The sequence below is a fragment of the Giraffa tippelskirchi genome, chromosome 8, assembly GCF_054371585.1.
Source record: "Giraffa tippelskirchi isolate mGirTip1 chromosome 8, T2T-mGirTip1v1.2.pri, whole genome shotgun sequence".
Taxonomy (NCBI): Eukaryota; Metazoa; Chordata; class Mammalia; order Artiodactyla; family Giraffidae; genus Giraffa; species Giraffa tippelskirchi.
In genome coordinates, this window is record NC_137282.1 from 119,981,711 (window position 1) to 119,988,691 (window position 6,981).

The 6,981-nt window shown below is 45.5% G+C and overlaps 1 long non-coding RNA gene across 1 annotated transcript in view; it reads right to left on the reverse strand.

Annotated features, from left to right (window-relative positions):
- The window catches only part of LOC145517397 (uncharacterized), a 30,371-nt gene extending 26,821 nt beyond the window's left edge, over window positions 1–3,550 (reverse strand). Inside the window, exons 1-2 of the long non-coding RNA XR_014062012.1 lie at window positions 886–3,550; window positions 696–783 (exon numbers count right to left, since the gene is read on the reverse strand). This is a non-coding gene — a long non-coding RNA (uncharacterized LOC145517397). The remainder of the gene's footprint in view (window positions 1–695; window positions 784–885) is intronic.
- Between the last annotated feature and the right edge of the window lie 3,431 nt (window positions 3,551–6,981).

Below are 6,981 nucleotides of genomic sequence, written 5' to 3' on the forward strand. Positions count from 1 at the left end.
CACCCCACAGCTTGAGAGATCTTAGCTCCCCAACCAGGGATTGAACCCAGGTCCGCAGGAGTGAGAGTGCAGAATCCTAACCCCTGGACCACCAGGCAATTCCCATTTTACATGTTATTCATAAAAAGAATACAAAGCAATAAAATGCCCAGGAATTAGTACTAATGAAAAAAGAAAAATGTAGTTTTATATATAAATGATCACAAACATGCAAAAACTTCTACACCATATATACCAAAATACTAGCAATGGTAATGTCTGTGTGGTGAAATTAGAGCTGATTTATATTTTCTCTTGACTCCTTTCCCACTTCCACAGTTTCTCCAATGAGAATTTTTAAATTTTGTAAGATAAAATATGAAGTCTAAAGAAATAAGCCCCTTTGGAAAGCCCCCCTCCTCACCCAGGACCCCCGCGTCCCTGTGGAGAGCTGCAGAGGCGGCTGATTCCTCAGCCAGCAGAGAAGGGGCTTCGGGGCTCCTGGGCTGCCCCTCTCTCTGCAGCCTCACCCTCCTCCTCCCTGTGGTCATCCCGAGCCACTCACAGGCCCCAGCCAACCTCATGTGCAGGCGGGGGGCTGTCCACAAGGTGAAAGCCCTTTCCCCCACCTCTTTCGGTCTAGGATCCCTCCCTCAGGACTCAGCTGAGATCTCCTCTGAGATCCATCAACCCAAGCATCACATGAAATGTCTCACCCGTTCATCTCTGAGCTCCCTGAAGACAGGCCTCTGTGTGACTTTACACTTTGGAGCTGAGCACCGAGGATGACAGGCCTCAAATTTTCTGTGAATGACACAAATTTCATTCACGATATTCATGAGTTTCCCTCTGGCCCACCCCAGCCCACTTTCTCCTAAGTTTCCCTATATGCAAACGGAAACTTGCCTCAGTCTGGTAGCAGAGTTCTCCAAAACGGGGATGACTACATCTTCCCTGGGGTGGATAAATCCAGCAGTCATAAATTCCTGGAAATTCTCCCAAGGGCACTGCACTTACTCACCCACAAAAGATTTCTGTGTTCCAAGTGCTGAGAGAAACTTCTCCAATAGTTCCCTCAGCTATTTTCCTGCAGCTTAAAAGCAAATTACCCTATCTGGGAACTGCAAAGAAGTGAAGCAGAGATTAACTTTTCCTCCCAGACCTACAAAATGCAGTTTCCAGACATTTAAACAAAATTAGAGAGAGAGAGAGAAACCAGTAAAGGAAACAGTAAGATTTTCCAGCTCTAACGAGTGTTTTCTGCCTTCCAAAAGCCTTCCTGAACTCAAGTCTTTTTTAAGATGGGACTTGGAAATAAGATTTTTAAACCATTTTGGAAGCCAAATGTCTAGTACCGTGGCTTCAATGAGTTGGGCTTGGGTTTTCACAAACAACAATCCCTTTGAGCAGCAAAAAAAAACACTACAGGTGGTCTCAGCTTATTGTTTCTAATGAATGCTTCAGGTCCTGCCCCTGGGCCATCATGGGGCCCCCAGCACATAACTGGCAAGTGGAAAGCATAAAAAATCATCAATAATGCAGACATAGAGAGTATTTTCTTATTTACTTCATGCATCGATACAATTGTCACTCAGGGAGGGGAAAATACCCCACAGAGCTCCAGAGCAATGTTGATGAAAAGAGTGATTCCCATGTCTCTTTCAATTCTGGTTTCCTTGGTGTGTATGCCCAGAACTGAAAGAGACACATGTACCCCAATGTTCATCGCAGCACTGTCTATAATAGCCAGGACATGGAAGCGACCTAGATGTCCATCAGCAGACGGATGGATAAGGAAGCTGTGGTACATATACACAATGGAATGTTACTCAGCCATTAAAAAGAATACATTTGAATCAGTTCTAATGAAGTGGATGAAACTGGAGCCTATTATACAGAGTGAAGTAAGCCAGAAAGAAAAACACCAATACAGTATACTAACGTATATATATGGAATTTAGAAAGATGGTAACGATACCCCTATATGTGAAACAGCAAAAGAGACACAGATGCATAGAACAGTCTTTTGGACTCTGTGGGAGAGGGCGAGGGTGGGATGATTTCAGAGAATGGCATTGAAACATGTGTCTTATCATATATGAAACGGATCACCAGTCCAGGTTCGATGCATGAGACAGGTTGCTCGGGGCTGGTGCACTGGGATGACCCAGGGGGATGGGATGGGGAGGGAGGTGGGAAGGGGATTCAGGATGGGGAACACATGTATACCCATGGCGGATCCATGTCAATGTATGGCAAAACCACTACAATATTGTAAAGTAATTAGCCTCCAATTAAAATAAATAAATTCATAAATAAAAAAGAGTGGTTCCCGATCAGGTTCCTTTTCCTTCCCCAGCTGCTGACACCCTTGATCCTGTCCGAGCTGAAGACACTCCCTCATCCACACCTCCTAAGAAAGCAAGAACAAGGACACATCATGTCCATATTTTATAATATATCATGTCTCTCATAATGTCACAGATATTGATGTGATTTTGTTAATGAGACATTTCAGGACATAGCTGTTGGTGGCGCAGTGGTAGAGAACCTGCCTGCCAACTCAAGGGACATAAGAGATGTGGGTTTGATCCCTGGGTTGGGAAGATTCCCTGGAGAAGGGAACAGCTACCCACTCCAGGATTCTGCCCTGGAAAATTCCATGGACTGTCTAGTCCACAGGGTTGCAAAGAGTTGAAACGACCGAGCGACTTTGACTTTTACTTTCTCGCGCCCCAGAGCCACAACTACGGAAGCCCTGGCATTCCAGAGCCCAGGCTCCATGACAAGAGAGGTCACTGCATGAGAAGCTCACACTGGAACCAGAGCAGCCCCTGCTCTCCACAGGTGGAGAGAGCCCTGCAGCAACCAAGACCCAGCACGACCAAACACAGATCAAATATATTTTTTCAAAAAGGAGGTAAAAAGCCTGTACTCTGAACACTGTAAGACACTGACAAAAGAAATTGAAAATGATACAAAAAGATGGAAAGACACACTACACTCACGGACTGGGAGGATTGATGTAATCAGTTCAGTTCAGTTCATTTCAGTCATTCAGTCGTGTCCGACTCTTTGCGATCCGGTGAAGCACAGCACGCCAGGCCTCCCTGTCCATCACCAACTACCAGAGTTTACCCAACCTCATGTCCATCGAGTCAGTGATGCCATCCAACCATCTCATCCTCTGTCATCCCCCTCTCCTCCTGCCCCCAATCCTTCCCAGCATCAGGATCTTTGCCAATGAGTCAACTCTTCGCATCAGGTGGCCAAAGTATTGGAGTTTCAGCTTCAACATCAGTCCTTCCAATGAACACCCAGGACTGATCTCCTTTAGGATGCACTGGTTGGATCTCCTTGCATTCCAAGGGACTCTTAAGAGTCTTCTCCAACACCACAGTTCAAAAGCATCAATTCTTTGGCGCTCAGCTTTCTTTATAGTCCAACTCTCACATCCATACATGACCACTGGAAAAACCATAGCCTTGACTAGACGGACCTTTGTTGGCAAGGTAATGTCTCTGCTTTTTAATATGCTATCTAGGTTGGTCATAACTTTCCTTCCAAGGAGTAAGTGTCTTTTAATTTCATGGCTGCAATCACCATCTGCAGTGATTTTGGAGCCCAGAAAAATAAAGTCTGACACTGTTTCCACTGTTTCCCCATCTATTTGCCATGAAGTGATGGGACTGGATGCCATGATCTTAGATTTCTGAATGTTGAGCTTTAAGCCAACTTTTTCACTCTCCTCTTTCACTTTCATAAGAAGCTCTTTAGTTCTTCTTCACTTTCTGCCGTAAGGGTAGTGTCTTCTGCATATTTGAGGTTATTGATATTTCTCCCGGCAATCTTGATCCCAGCTTGTGCTTTTTCCAGCCCAGCGTTTCTCACGATGTACTCTGCATAGAAGTTAAATAAGCAGGGTGACAAAATACAGCCTTGACGTACTCCTTTTCCTATTTGGAACCAGTCTGTTTTTCCATGTCCAGTTCTAACTGTTGTTTCCTGACCTGCATACAGGTTTCTCAAGAGGCAGGTCAGGTGGTCTGGTATTCCCATCTCTTTCAGAATTTTCCACAGTTTATTGAGCTCTACACAGTCAAAGGCTTTGGCATAGTCAATAAAGCAGAAATAGATGTTTTTCGGGAACTCTCTTGCTTTTTCGATGACCCAACGGATGTTGGCAATTTGATCTCTGGTTCCTCTGCCTCTTCTAAAACCAGCTTGAACATCTGGAAGTTCACGGTTCACGCATTGCTGAAGCCTGGCTTGGAGAATTTTGAGCATTACTTTACTAGCATGTGAGATGAGTGCAATTGTGGGGTAGTTTGAGCATACTTTGGTATTGCCTTTCTTTGGGATTGGGATGAAAACTGACCTTTTCCAGTCCTATGGCCACTGCTGAGTTTTTGCTGGCATATCGAGTGCAGCACTTTCACAGCACCACCTTTTAGCATTTGAAATAGCTCAACTGGAATTCCATCACGTCCACTAGCTTGGTTCTTAGTGATGCTTCCTAAGGTCCACTTGACTTCACATTCCAGGATGTCTGGCTCTAGGTGAGTGATCACACCATCGTGATTATCTGGGTCGTGAAGATCTTTTTTTGTACAATTCTTCTGTGTATTCTTGTGTATTGTGTATTGATGTAATCGGGAAGGGTTAAATTTGACTCTGGAATTTGTGTCTCACCCTCGAAGAGGCGCTTTTGTTATACACGCATGCATAATGACCTGCCTCAGGGAGCCCTACCCGCCTCTGCCTGACACTCAACTAAAGTGTCTTCGTTGAGCTTGCAGGGAGAAACCTGACTCTGCCCACCTGTGAATGACTGTGACATCCTTAAGTCTCCTGTGTAAACAGCAGCGCCGCTTGTCAGCGTGGCTCAGAAAGTCGTGTTTAGATGGCCAGAATCACAGATAACTGTGATATCCTTGTTTACTGACATGGCAGAAGGTATTCCATTTCACATGACCTGTGAAATGGCTATAAGAAAATGAAGCTAACACATCCCCCTGCCTAGGAGATATTCACAAGAATTAAATGGTCTTTCTACTTTGTTTCCTCATCTCCCCCATCTCTGATTCATAAGAGAACCTGACATCCAGGCCCCAGACAAGGTGGTTATTTTGAGACACTAGTCTGCCAGATTCTCCATCAGCCAGTTTTCCAAATAAAGTCATATCCCTTGCCTCAACACTTCATCTCTAGGCTTTATTGGCCTATCAAGTGGCAAGCAGAGCAAGCTTGGACTTTATAACAATACTGCCGTACATTGTATATGAAATTAAGAGAGTAAATCCTGAGTTCTCATTACAAAGAAAAAACACTTTTTTCCCCCTATTTCTTTAATGTATCTATATAAGATGATGGATGTTCACTAAAGCTATGGTTGTCATTGTTAGGGGAAGCACACTGATTGAAACCGCCCATCCTGGTCAGGCACCATAGTAACCATTCGCATGAGTTGTCTTATGACAGGAGATCCTGTTAAAGAATACAGAACTAATAAGCCACCACCAACCGGAAGAGTTCGGGAAAGGTCAAAAGGAGACACCGCGTGTCCATCCACTTCCCAGAATCCCTCTTGCTAGCATCCATCTTGGCTGAGCGATGTGTGCGCCACCAGGAAAAGACTCTGAATTAGAATGATTGGCCAAAGACCACCCGGAAACTAATCCCATCACCATAAAACCCAAGACTGTAAGCCATGAGACAGAGCTGTTCTCCTGGGTTCCCTTACCCTACTGCTCTCCACCTGGGTGCCCTTTCCCAATAAAATCTCTTGCTTTGTCAGCACATGTGTCTCCTCGGACAATTCATTTCGGAGTGTTAGACAAGAGCCCAGTTTTGGGCCCTGGAACGGGTCCCCCTTCCTGCAACATCATCATTTCATGATGTAAGTAAAATCATTATGTTATATACCTTAAACTGATACAGTGCTGTATGTCAATTACATCTCAGTAAAACTGGGGAGAGAGAAAGAAAGAGATGTCTTGAGCCATGGAGTAAAGTTCTGGTCTTAAAGCCTTGTACATACAGCTAACTTTACATATATGTTCCACAAGCAGACGCTTTAATTAACCTTACATATACGCTCCACAGAGAGACTCTCTAATCCACTTAATGAGTAACTGGGGAGAGGGCAATGGCACCCCACTTCAGTCCTCCTGCCTGGAAAATCCCATGGACGGAGGAGCCTGGTGGGCTGCAGTCCATGGGGTCGCGGAGAGTCAGACATGACTGAGCGACTTCACTTTCACTTTTCACTTTCATGCATTGCAGAAGGAAATGGCAACCCACTCCAGTGTTCTTGCCTGGAGAATCCCAGGGACGGCGGAGCCTGGTGGGCTGCCGTCTATGAGGTCACACAGAGTCGGACATGACTGAAGCGACTTAGCAGCAGCAGCAGCAGCAGCAATGTGTAACTGACTCAATCGTGGTGACCCAAGGACGAAAGAGCAGATAAAACCAAGGAGGGTCTTGGAACGCAGGAATGGAAAAACCAGACCCTTATCATCCTTCCCTCCCCCATGCTGTAACGATTAATGGAACAGTATAACCTGCCTCCCCTCCCTACCACCAGGGAGAAGGTATCTGCCCTACTCTTCCCCTCATCCAATCAGCAAATGACCCACAAGACCCCTATCCCACTCCTTGTACCCTGGCTATAAAAGTGAACTAAGGACCCCTGTTCAACATCGGTTCTCCGTTGAGCTGGCCCGCTGTTCTAACAGCATCTCCCACTCTAATGAACTCTATTTCCCTCTCATTCTGCCTCACGTCTGAAAATTCTTTTCCAACCCTTGCAGGGACCACGACATCAATTACCACCATTTTTCTGCAAGACCATCAACTCTATTTCCAAGCAGAAGCACCCCCTCCACCTCTGAGTTCTCGGGGTACCTAGTGCATCCCTCCAGCACCCTGCATGCAATGTGTGAGTGCACACACGGTCCTCCCCAGCCAACTGTGAGCTCCTTCAAGGCATCTTCATCTCAT